Genomic DNA, 13855 nt, shown 5'->3' with positions numbered 1-13855 from the left:
ATATCCTCACTTATTCCAAAACCAAGGTATGTATGTTCTAAAATGAAACCTTAAATTTCAAGGACGAAACTTCTCTCTAGGAGGTGAAGATTGTAAGGCCCACTTTTCTTATAGTCCAATTCTTTTTATTTGGAAATGGCTTATATTTGGGTCTGCATCTAAGTCCACAAGCACAAAGTAATGGTCGAAACATCTATTTAATAAAAATAAAATGAAAGGAAAGGAAATGAAGAAATAAGGAGGTGGTGCATTCGACAAAAATGATGGACTGAAGAAAAAAAAAAAAGAGAGAGAGAAAGAAAAAGTTTTATTTGATTGAAAGGGTCTATTTATTGATACAAATGAAACTTGTGTCATTTTTCCTTCAGTTTTTTTAAAATAGTGTCCTCCAATTGATAATTACCATATTAGAGTTTTCTACTAGGCTAGCTATTCACCCTGCTTTATACGTTTTTGGATCAGTACAACGTTGGAGGTAGGCGGTATACGTAGCTCCTAATTTTTTTCTTCTGGACATTATGAATATTTCAAAAACCCAGAAATTGCATCTAATCTTGTGTATATAAAAGGATGATGGGTTTAGATAGGCATAGATATTTGTGCATATTCCTAGGTAGTGACAGATCCAGGATTTTTATCAAGGGGAAGCCTCCACGGCGCCATCATTGTTTGCTAAACAACTAATAAAAACTTTAAAAAATCATCAAACCTTAAGTAAGGAAAATAATACAATATTAAAACCTAAGAGAAAAGAATGCAATAACGCAATACTTTCCTACTTTAATAAATTCATGAGAAGCAAAATTTTAAATAAATATGTTAAGTAAACCTTGAGCAAAACCTTCTTTTAATTTTTGGCTTCCAATGATTATAATATAAATTTTCATGACTTTGACCAAACCTGACCTAAGTTAAAGTCAACTAAAACTTAAATCATGTCAATGATGCGTTGACTTTTAATATGAATTAATAAAAAAAAAAGGAAATTTTCTTGATATAAACATAGATAGTAACTCAAATTTTTTTAATTATTTTGAGTAGCAGAATGGTGACGTTTGAAATGTAGGAAAGTGGTAGGTGAAGGGTGAAGAATAACATTCTTTAAAATATAGTTAAGGTTTTAATTTGGGAAAGCAAGTTCATTCCTAAACACAAAACACAAAATAAACTCACAAGATCCATGTCTTTTCCCCTCAAATTAGAATAAAAAACCTCAAAAAAAAAAAAAAGGATTATTTAACCCTAAAATAAACTAAATTGAAATGAATAATACACATACTTAAAGCCGATAAAACAGAAAACATAGCTAATTATGACACCTTGAGTAGTGAAAGCTTCAACAATTTCAGTCTTCAAAAGTTTCAAGATCGAATAGCATGAGAAGAGAACGAGCGAATGAGAGAGTAAAGAATTTTGGGGATAAAATCATAAAAAGCAGATGGAGCCGTGGAGAAGAAGAGTGGAGAGAGCTTTAAACTTTTAATATGATGTGGGATTAAATATATATATTAATAACAAGTCTTTTGTGGACCTAAATATATGTATAATAATTCTCATTTTTTAAAAATCCAAGGGTGGGCTTGGGTATATGTGTTAATAGCAATTTTTGTGGGTCTATATAGTAATAATTTTTTAAGGAAAAACTTAAGGGTAGGCCTAGGGGCTGGATCCGCCCCTGTTCCTAGGCTAGTTTGATAACTATACATTGTAACAACTCTACATTTTCTCTTTTTTCTATAGTTGCAGTTGATGAGTGCCTAAGGCATTGTTTTGCTAGTTGATTGTGGTAGTTCGTGGATTGAGATGGATCATAGGTCCTTTTTGGAGCATTTGGGTTTGAGTTTTTTATAAATTGTAAAATCTTGGGTTGTCCATAAGATTATATAGTGTTGTTTCAATCTTTATTTCCTCTTAGTTGCTTGAAATTTCAAAATCTTCACATCACTATTTTAGGTTGATAAGAGATAATATCTTTATAGTGGTTTGAGGCGTTACAATTAACGTATGAAATGTTAGGTTGCCTATTTAACATCCATTTAAACAACCATAGGGGGTTTGCTGTTGTTGTTCTTAGACCTTTCTTGGACTTTGTTGATGCGTGATTTTGACACCAACTAAACGCACGTGGGAAATGTTGAGCTGACTCAGAAGACACACGTGTGCGGGGGTATTGAACTGAGTAAAAGATGAAGAACGGTGTTTAAAGTGGTTCGGATGCTTAAAAAAGCAAATCCTACGTCCATTGGTATTGTATTAATATATGAGATCAGGTCACGTTCAACGAGGTGATTTACAGAAGATTACAAGAGAGAGAGAGAGAGTACATATGCTATTCCCGAGAGAAATTAACTAATCCCACAAACAAGAGAGGAACCCTCTATTTATAGTGGGATGAATTGAGGTAATGATTACTAAATCAGGTAGTGGGTCAGATTGTCGTGCAAATCCTTCCTTGCGTCCCGTTATTCACCTTCTCGAGTGATTTACTCGACTCTTGCAGGGATTGGACATGTGGACTGCCTCCAGCCTTTCACCAGCCTGGCACACACCTACTGCACTGGCAGGAGCATGCCGCTTGCGTCAGCGTGCGACGTGACTTCGTCTGAATGGCTGCTGGACTTACCTAAGCTCTGACCACTTACGCTAACAGGGCTCTGCATCAGCCCTACTTTCCCAGGCAATCAGGCATAACAGAAGTCCCCTAGTTTTTAAGGTTTGAGAGTCAAACCTTGGAAACTACATATTATGCCTTGATTTGATGCGTTTGACGAGATACTGGTCGATCCAACCTGGCTTCAAAGAGGTCCAAGAAACGTTTTCATGTAGGCGACATGACATGGCTTACTCTTTAGGGTTAGCGACCTATCCTTAGACTATGTTCAGTGCCATAACGATGACTGGTTTTCGACCGAGGTCTGCGACCTTATTGCACTTAGCAGAATTTTTGCCAAAGGGTTCATGTCGCTTCGCAACTGACGTAAGACAAGATTGAAGAGTCACGTCACTTCACGACCGACATGAGACGAAGAGTGTTATATTTAATGACCTCTTCAGATGTTATCCGTTGCACTTTTGTGGGAGTGCTTGCGTGACGTGGCACGGGACAGCTCGGGCCGCGACTTATTACCGAGTCTTTGTGCCACGGGTTCTACCTAGGGTGCAGTCGGTGTTCGCCGGTCCTTCGAAGCCTCTAGGCCCACTGTTTGCCACCTATTTTCCCTTTCTTTTACGGGTGGCACGGGCTATCGCCCTTTTTCACGCTTTCATGCGACTTACAGGCATTTTTGGTGGTGGCACCGCCTCATTTGATTCGGGTGGCGCGACCCAATCCAAACGGTCCAGCCTTTGGTTGACCGTTTGGAGAGTATTGTTGAACCTTTCTAGGTAGCTCATGACAGCTGGATCAAGCCGTGAGCTCGAATGGATATACCCCACGAGATTTTGCGGGACTAGGGGCACTTCAGAAGAAGTGTCCTCTTGCACCTAGGGGATCTCCTCCTCACTATAATTGGTTCGCTTAGGTTCGAACGGCAAGCCATTTGCTGTTGTAGGACCGATTAGTCAGAGATTCTCTTAATGAAGGACGAATACTAAATCAAGCCCTCCTTCTAGCGTCAAACTGTTGATGCTTGATTTTGACACCAACTAATGCACATGGGAAATGCTGAGCTGACTCAGAAGATACACGTGTACGAGGGTATTGAGCTGAATAAAGAGTGACTAACGGTGTTTAAAGTGGTTCGGATGCTTAAATAAGCGAATCCTATGTCCACTGGTATTGTATTAATATATGAGATCAGGTCATGTTCAACGAGGTGATTTATAGAAGATTACGCGAGAGAGAGAGAGAGAGAGAGTATATATGCTATTCCCCAGAGAAATTAGCTAATCCCACAAACGGGAGAGGAACCCTTTATTTATATTTATAGTGGGATGAATTAAGGTAATGATTACTAAATCAAGGAGTGGGTCAGATTCTCGTGCAAATCCTTCCTTGCGTCCCGTTATTCACCTGCTCGAGTGATTTACTCGACTCTTGCAGGGATTGGACACGTGGACCGCCTCCAGCCTTTTACCAGCCTAGCGCACACCTACTGCACTGGCAGGAGCATGCCGCTTGCGTCAGCGTGTGATGTGGCTTCGTCTGAATGGCTACTGAACTTACCTAAGCTCTGATCACTTATGCTGATAGGGCTCTACGTCAGCCCTACTTTCCTAGGCATAACAGACTTTGAGGGTGTGAAATATATTTATGCTTTAATAAATTAACTTCTATTATTATTTATTTTAAAAGCCATTATCCCGTAACTGGTGAACTATCGTAATGTGCACTAGTATTATTGGACATGATGATTTTATTGCTTAATAATAATGAAATCATTATCTTACACAAAAACAGATCACACAAATCTTGAAAATTGAATAGAAACACAGAACAACTTAAAGGCAAAAAAAAAAAAACAAAGGAAGGGACAAGCGATCAGATTGAGACATTGCAAGCGGTGGCTTATTCACATTGTGTGTCTTAGTACTCTCATGCATATGCCTCAATGTGTTATGCTGCCCCATTCTTTGCACCTCAGGTACACATTTCACTGGATTTGGCCCCACACTCGCCGCCTTCTCACATGGACAGCTCAACAACCCATTTCCTAATTTCTTCTTCCCGTTGTTGCCGCTGCCATTCCGCACCATTTCCATATCATCTATTTTTGAAGCCGTAATCGAGAAATTAGTAACACTTCCTTTGTCAAATCCCTCAGCTATTGTCACACTCCAATCAATGCTTGCCTCACTTGGCTCATAACATTCCGTTGCTGCTAATGATGGTGTCACTGGCTCGTCTAGACTCCTACGACAATTACACATCAAACCTCCATTAATATTTGTGGCTATTAATCTTCTTGCATTAAAGCTTGAAGCCTCATCCAGTGAATCTCGACGATGGTACATTAAATACATTGTACTTTGAGTGGAAAAGCTCTCTACTTCAAACAAGTCAGAGTTTGCATGATCACTTGCAACATTCTTGGATTATTAGCGTAATTAGTTTTAGTTAGTCAATTAATCAATTAGTTAGTCAGTTAGTTGTTATAATTATTTAACTGTGGTTAACTCAACCATGGTTAGCTATATATATAAATTGTAACAACGTCTTGTAAACTAATTTTTGACCTGAATAAAATTTCTTCTTCTCTCAAATACAAATTGTTAATGGTATCAGAGCAGCATTTTTTAACTACAAGATGAGTAGCTTCGATTGAAGATTCAAGCTGAAATCAAGTCTGTATTTTTCATTATTTCTTCAAATCTCTCTGAATCCCAAAATCAATAAAGTGATTTCATTCAGTTGTTCTTTAGCTTAAATTTGTTCTTAGTTCAGGTGAATTCTTGCACAAGCTGAAATAAATTCATCTCAAAATGTTGAATGTTACTGACTCAAGTTCACCGCTCTACATACATCCATCAGATACCCCTGATTCAGTTCTTATTTCAAAGCAGCTCACTGGAATGGAGAATTACAAAATTTGGAGTCGTACGATGACAGTTTCTTTGAGGGCAAAGAACAAATTAGGTTTTGCTGATGGATCTTGTGAAAAGGCAAGTTTCAATCAAGCTTTGCATGCACAGTGGGAACATTATAATTATTTGGTGCTAGCTTGGATTTTTAACACTGTTTCAAAAGAAATATTCAACAGCATTGTATACTCTACTAGTGCGTATCAGGCTTGGCAAGATCTTCGAACAATACAACAAGGTCAATGGCACAAGAGTCTTTGGTATTCACAAGGAAGTAGTTAACACGGTGCAAGGAACTCACTCGGTTGTAGTATATTACAACAAGCTGAAAACTCTATGGGATGAACTTAGTTCATTGGTAAATTTACCACCACCTAATAGTGAATCAGCTAAAGCCTATTTGGCACATCTTAATCAACAAAAACTACTACAGTTCCTGATAGGACTTAATGACTCATATGCATTGGTGTGAAGCCAAATCCTATTAATGGTTCCCTTACCTTCTGTCAAACAGGCTTACTCAATAGTAAGTCAAGATGAAAGCCAAAAGGTCTTAACTGGATTTAATCAGAACACTGAAGTTACTAGAGCACTTTACTCACAAGGGAATCAGAGAAATCAGACTCAGAGTTTGAAATATAAAGGAAAGAAGCCTTATGTTGAATGTGATTACCGTCATATAGCAGGACATAAAAGGGATAATTGTTACAAATTGCATGGATATCTGACAGATTTTCAGTTTACCAAAAACAAGTCAGGATCAAAAGCTAAAACCAATCAGGTTCATTCAAGTCAAGAGTCAACTTTACACAATGAATCAACAACTGACAGTAGCAAAGAAGGAGTTAGCTTAGGCAATGTTTTGACTCTAGAGTAGTACACTCAATTGATTCAATTGTTGGGAAAGGAGAACCTAGGAGCACCATCAGCTAATCTGCCAGGTAAGATTGTTTCCCTATATTCAAACTGTGATGTTATTGATGATCGGATTCTTGACTCTGGGGCCACTGACCATATGACTCATAGTATCTGAAATTTTGCATCCTCTGTTGCTAGTAAAGCATAATGCCTGGTTATGTTAGTCTCCCAAATGGAACAAAAACATCAATTCAACATGTTGGTTCTGTCAGCCTACAAGAAAATTTGTCATTGGATAATGTCTTATACATACTAGATTTTAAGTAGAATTTGCTGTCAATTTCTAAGTTAGCCTCTGATAGTCAGTGTTCTATAACATTTTATCTGAATTTTTGTGTGATCCAGGATCTCTGGAGTGGCAAACTGAAAGGGATTGGTAAGCAATACCAAGGGCTATATCACTTCATGCCTATATCAAAAATCAGCTTGTATATTCTTTGTTTTGTTTCAGCTTGTAATAAAGAAATAGACTACAAATCTCTCAATTTAACTACTAATTCCTCAATAAAAACATTGTCTCAAACTAAGGATGTTGTTCTTTGGCACAAGAGATTAGGACATCCTCATTTATCAACTTTGTAGGAATTGTATCATGGTTTTAATAATCATCACAAATTCTATTGTGAAACTGTCCTTTAGCCAAACATAGTAGATTACTTTTCCTTCCAATAACACTACCACATCTCATATGTTTGAACTGTTGCATTTGGATGTCTGGGGTCCTTACAAGTTTGCCGCTCAAGGTAATGCAAGGTTTTTCTCACTGTGGTAGATGATTTTACTAGAACTATATGGCTTTCTCTACTGTAGTTCAAGTCTGATGTATTCCAGAATTTGAAGAATTTTTTGCAAATGGTTCATAACCAATATCATCACACATCTCAGTATGTTAGAACTGATAATGGAATAGAATTCTTCAATCATCAAAGCCATGAGTTATTGTCTAGCTTAGGGATTATACATCAAAGTACTTGTGTTTACACTCCATGGCAAAATGGAGTGGTAAACCGCAAGCACAGACATATCCTTGACATTGCTAGGGCTTTCAAGTTTCAATCTCACAACCTTGGTTATTTGTGGGGATATACTGTCAAAGCAGTTGTGTATATAATCAATAGGTTGCCAACCAAAGTTTTTGCATGGCTTATCACCTTTTGAGAAATTCTATGGCCATAAGCCCAATTTAGATCATTTGAGAGTTTTTGGTTGCTTGACTTATGCTTCCAATCTGCCTATTCAGGACAAGTTTGCTCCCATATCAATACCCTGTGTTTTCCGTGGGTATTCCTCCACCAAGAAAGGTTATATACTATATGATTTGCATTCTAAAACTGTTTGTGTTAACAGAGATGTTTTATTTCATGAGCACATTTTTCCCTTCTTGTTATAGCAGACTTCTAAACCTACTTTTCCTGTTGATATTTCTCCTGCTACTTTTATGGAAGAAGAGTCTTATTTGTACTCTACTTCAAATGTTCCTCATCATAATTTGCCTAAGACTTACTCAATTTTATCTAGCTCCTCCTGCACCTTCCTTTGTTCAAAATGTATATCCTACTCCTCCATCATCTCATACTCAACTTCGGAGATCCAATAGACCTACTAGGCCTACTATTTGGACCACTGACTTTGTGTGTCCTACCTTGCCCAACTCCAATCGGACTAGCCTTCTAAAGTACCCTATTCACAATTATATCACATATGCCAATTTGTCACCAGCTTATCAAACATGCCTATCCAGTATTTAAGCTCTTTCTAAACCTACTTCCTTTACCCAAACTTCCAAGGATCCTATCTGGATTGCAGCCATGCAACAAGAACTTCAAGAAAGAAATGGTACTTGGTCTCTTGTTCCTCTGCCCTCTAGAAAGACTCCAATATGGTGCAAATGGGTTTATAAAGTCAAGTATAATACTGATGGGACTCTAGAAAGATATAAGGTCAGGTTGGTGGCCAAAGGCTTTACACAGCAGGCTGGAATTGACTATGAGGAGACATTCTCTCCAGTGGTGAAGATGGTGGCTGTGAGGTTGATTTTGGCCATTGCTTCTATGAAAAATTGGCCACTATTTCATCTAGATGCCAACAATGCATTCTTCCAAGGAGATCTTCAAGAGGATATTTACATGCATATACCACAAGACTTCTCCAATCATCATGATAAATCCTTAGTTTGTAAACTCTATAAGTTATTGTATGGATTGAAGTAAGCTTCTAGGGCCTGGAACACTAAGCTCACCAATGCCTTAATGTCTGGAGGTTTCCATCAATCTCCAACAGATCATTCCTTCTTCTTTAAGAGACATAATAGGCAGATTGTACTTCTTCTTGTGTATGTTGATGACCTGGTCATCACTGGCAGTGACAGTATCGTGATTGAGGAAATTAAGGCTCTCCTGCATTCTAACTTTAAGCTTAAGGACTTGGTTCTCTAAGTTGCTTTTTAGGCTTTGAGGTTGCTCAATCTTCTAAGGGGATTTGTCTTTGTCAACAAAAGTATGCTTTAGAATTAGTTACAGACTCTAGATTAGCTGCTGCCAAACTAGCTTTAGTCTTTCTTAATCCACAGTTAAAATTTACTATTATGGACTTTGATAAAGCCTTCCCAACAACACAAGTTTCACATCAGCAAGATTTCCTCTTAGATGATCCTATAGTCTATCAAAGGTTGGTTGACAAGTTGCTCTATTTATGTCTCACACGTCCAAATATTAACTTTGCTATCAACTTGCTTAGCCAGTTTATGCATATGCCTAAGCACTCTCATCTCAATGCTGCCTTACAAATTGTTAGATATGTAAAAGGTTCTCCAAGATTGGGATTGTTCTTTCTTGTTCATGGTTCTTTTCATCCCCAAGCTTTTTGCGTTTCTGATTGGGCATCTTTCTTGATGACCCGAAAATCAGTCACTGGTTTTTGCATTTTCTTGGGGCATTCTTTGATATCTTGGAAATCAAAACATCAAGCTATAGTTTCTAAGTCCTTTTCTAAAGCTGAGTACCGAGCTATGGCCTTCACTATTTGTGAGCTGATTTGGCTTACTCAGCTTCTTCATGATCTTGGTTTTTCAGCTCAGCTACCTATTTCTCTCGGTTGTGACAATAAGTTTGCCCTCCATATTGCTTCCAGCCCTATCTTCCATGAACGAACTAAGCACATTGACATTGATTGTCATTTAGTTTGTACCAAACTTAAGGAAGGATTGGTGCAACCTATTCATGTACCTACTAAGGAACAACCAGCTGATTTGTTTACTAAAGCAGTTCATTCTGCTCTTCGTCATCATTTGTTGTCCAAGTTGGGAGTGCTTGACATTTATCACCCACCAACTTGAGGGGGGGTCTTGGATTATTAGTGTAATTAGTTTTAGTTAGTTAATTAATCAGTTAGTTAGTTGATTAATTAGTTAGTTAGTTATTATGGTTATTTAATTGTGGTTAACTCAACCATAGTTACTTGTATATATAAATTGTAACAACCTCTTGCAAACTAATTTTCGAGCTGAATAAAATTTCTTCTTCTCTCAAATACAAATTGTTCAAACATCGTCCTCAGTGATTCGAGTTCTGCTAGGACTCGTCGGAAACGTGAAACCAACATACCATTTTGAAGTTCAGTTGATTTTCTTGATACACTGGTTTCATCGGAAGGTTGGAAAATCTCCAGTGATTCTCGCGGCGAATCTTCAAGGGAAGGATATGTAATTTTGATGGGATGTGGCTTACTTTTTTTCAATATAGGAAAAGTGAAGCCAATAGTTGAATCAGAATAAGATCTACCTGAAACCAATACACGATGGCCTCAACCAAGATTTGGAAAACGATTGTTAGCAGAGATTCTATGAGTAGTTTTGGAGATAACTTCACGCCTTTCGCTTCGGTTTGATGTATCCATAGCAATTTCAATAGACTTGTGGGTTTGTTTTTTGTTATATAAATGTGGTGGGGTTTTGGATTCTGAAACTGATACTGATAGCTTTTCCTCAACTTGAACTGATTTTTTGCTAGAGCAAGGGCATTTTCTCCCAAAAAGCCATTTAGGAGCTGGAGTTGGCCCTTTTTTCTTGTCACAATCAGAAGTAGGATTTTGTAGAGAGACCGCAATTGTTCCAGGAGGATTTGACAAAAGACCAGTCTAGCTATTCCAACTAGCTTCCGATGAAGCAGTTGTGTTGCATTGAAAGAACGAGGTCAATAGTTCCTCACACACCCGTCAACAGATGAAGCTGAAGAGAATCTCGACACGGCAAGCAAATCACTTCTCTCATATATATGTTCCAGACTAATAACATTAACTGGAGATACTCTCTTGCTCACTTTCGCCTCATTGACGTTGCTTTCGTTAAAGTACTTTTGGGCGTCAAAAATTCTTATTTCCGCATCGTCACCTTGATTGGAATCATCTGGTTTAAGATAAGAGGAGAAAGATGCATCTCTGAGAGTGGTTTTTTTTGGGAAAAGAATGTACCGGAGAGAGTGGTCCATTAAATGAGAGATGGGTTCTTGAGATGAGTTGCCATTAATGGATTTGATCGTTGTTGACCTTTCCATCTTTCAGCACGGAAATTAGATGTACGGAAAATATGAGAAAGAAAATATTCACTGGCAAAGTAAACGACATGTACCCACCCAAGGTTTCATGAAACGAAAGTTACCACCCCTAGTTTCATAAATTCCAAATTCCAACCCAAAAACCAACATCATTCAAGATTTTTAGGATCTGACACAGGTATGGAAGGACTATTACTATATTGCCCTCAATAAATGAATAAATTGTTTTTTAACCCCTGCATATGACCCATCACCAAATCGTCCACCAAAACACGGCCAACGACAGAACTCCACAACCCAAACCAATAACTAGAAGTCCCCAAGAAAACCAACCAAAGCCACTACACTTCGACGGCGGCGCTGACCAGGCTAAACCTGCTAGAATCTGACCTCGAGAACGAAGCAAGAAGTGACAGCAATGGCAATCAATCCTGGCGGTGTCATGTCGGTGGTTTTTGCCGCTTTTTTATGGCAAATCGCAGTTGTCACCTTCCTTGCTCGCCGACCAACCACAAGTAGCAAAGCACTCCTGTTTCCGCTACTGATCTACCACCAAGACTTTAGCTGCACTGCCCTCCACAAAGCCAGATTGGTACTCCTTTAATCGCTGAATGCAGTTGCTAACCAAATGCACGGCTGTTTTAAAATTGAAAGAAGTGATTGCAAATAAGCCCTATGCACCGACTGTTAGGGGTGGATCCAGCCCCTTTGAGGCTAGGCTTAGGCCTACCCTCAAGTTTAAAAAAAAATGATTAATATATAGACCCACAAAAATTGCTATTAATATATATACCCAGGCTTACCCTCGGATTTTAAAAAAAAAATGAGAATTATTATACATATATACAGGCCCACAAAAAACTTGCTATTAATAAATATATTCCAAGCCCACATTATATTAAAAATTTAATACTCTCTCCACCTGCTTTTTATGATTTTATCCTCAAAATTTTTTACTCTCTCATTCTCTTTTTCTCTTCCTCATGCTATTCGATCTTAAAACTTTTGAAGATTGAAATTGTTGAAGCTTTCACTACTCAAGGTGTCACAATTAGCTCTGTTTTCTGTTTTATCAGTTTTTGGTATGTGTATTGCTCATTTCAATTTAGTTTATTTTAGGGTTGATTCATGCTTTTTTTTTTTTTTTTTTTGAGGGGAAAAGATATGGATCTTGTGCGTTTATTTTGTGTTTTGTGTCTAAGAATGAATTTGCTTTCTCAAACTAAAATCTTAATTATATTTTAAAGGACGTTATTCTTCATCTTTCACCCACTACTTTCCTACATTTCAAACGTTACTATTCGCTACTCAAAATAATTAAAGAAATTTGAGTTACTATCTATGTTTATATCAACAAAATTCCTTTTTTTTTTTTCATTAATTCATATTAAAAGTCAAAACAACGTTGACTTGATTTAAGTTTTGGTTGACTTTGGCTTAAGTTAGGTTTAGTCAAAGTCATTAAATTAATATTATAATCTTTGAAAGCCAAAAATTAAAATTAAAAGAAGGTTTTGCTCAAGGTTTACTTAACACATTTACTCAAAATTTTACTTCTCATAGATTTATTCAAGTAGGAAAGTATTGCGTTATTGCATTCTTTTCTCTCAGATTCTTGATATTGTATTATTTTCTTTGCTTAAGGTTTGGTGCTTTTTAAAGTTTTTACTAGTTATTTAGCAAACAATGATGGCACCACTACCCACTGCCATATATTTCCTTTGAATTTTCAAATTTTTTGTTGTTTTTTCCCTCTTGAAATTCGGGTTGTGATGTGGATTATGTGTTAGAATCTATAGTTGTGGTTTGTTGAATTGGGTTTTGAAATGATTTATGGGAGAGTCAATAGGTTTTTTTTGTTCGGTATGTGTTATAATATGTAATTGTGGTTTGTTGAATTGGCTTTTGAAATGATTTATGGGAGAGTCAATGGCTTTTTTTTTCTTGTGTAGTTATGGTGTAAGTTAGCGGGTTTGAATTGGGTTTTTTTTTTTCTTAGCTGTTTTGTTGTTTTGTTGTGGTTTTGTTTAATTGAGTTTAGAAACAATTTCCCTCTTTGAAGTTTAGAGACGAGGCGTGGATTGGGGAGGAATTGAAGGACTCTAGGTATTGAGAGGGGAGTTTCTTGCCATGGTGAGGAAGAAGAGATGCGAGGAAGAAGATAGTGGAAATCAAATGACTATTTTACCTTTAATCGTTAAATTAAATAGTTTTCTGTTAATTTAAAGGTGTGAATCTGGAATTTATGAAACCAAGGGTGAGAACTTGGCATTTCGCGTAAAGTTGGGTGGGAACAAGTCGTTTACTCTTCAATGGCAATAACTAGAGCTGGGCAAGGGACCGATCCCTTACGGGCCCATGCTTGGGCCCGTTTGGGACTGGTCCCAAATGGGACCAGTCACTCATGGGCCTGGGACCGGTCCCAGGCCCATGAGAAAAACCAAGACCCTACCAGCCCTTGTGCCTGTCCGAGACTGGTCCCATGGGTTTGGAAAATTTTATTTTCCCCCTCAATTTTTTTATATTTGGGGGCAAAACAAAATTTTATAGGGGTTTTTTAGTATTTTTTAGGGTTTGATTAGTAAGTTTCTAAAAATTTAATTAATAGTTAATTTTAAAAAATAATAAATTAATAGTTAATTTTAATTTTATTTTAACATAAATGTAATATTCACATTTCACACATTCACGTTTCACAAAAAACAATTAATAATTTTTTATTAAATTATTCATCTTCATTTCATCGTCAACACTAGTTACATTATTCAAATCTGTATTCCTAAAGAGTTCGAGTAGTTCGGGATCTTCAGGGTGTTGTTGTAGTCTTCTTTCTGCATGAGTCCAATCCCGTAAACACTTTATCATTT

General features: G+C 37.3%; 1 pseudogene; it reads right to left on the bottom strand.

Annotated features, from left to right (window-relative positions):
* Positions 1-4440: 4440 nt before the first annotated feature.
* LOC116113699 lies at positions 4441-11026 on the bottom strand (annotated as a pseudogene).
* Positions 11027-13855: the final 2829 nt, after the last annotated feature.

Source organism: Pistacia vera, unplaced genomic scaffold (assembly GCF_008641045.1).
Source record: "Pistacia vera cultivar Batoury unplaced genomic scaffold, PisVer_v2 Contig689, whole genome shotgun sequence".
NCBI lineage: Eukaryota > Viridiplantae > Streptophyta > Magnoliopsida > Sapindales > Anacardiaceae > Pistacia > Pistacia vera.
The sequence above is the reverse complement of the archived record's forward strand: the minus strand, read 5'-3'. Positions and strand labels throughout refer to the sequence as shown.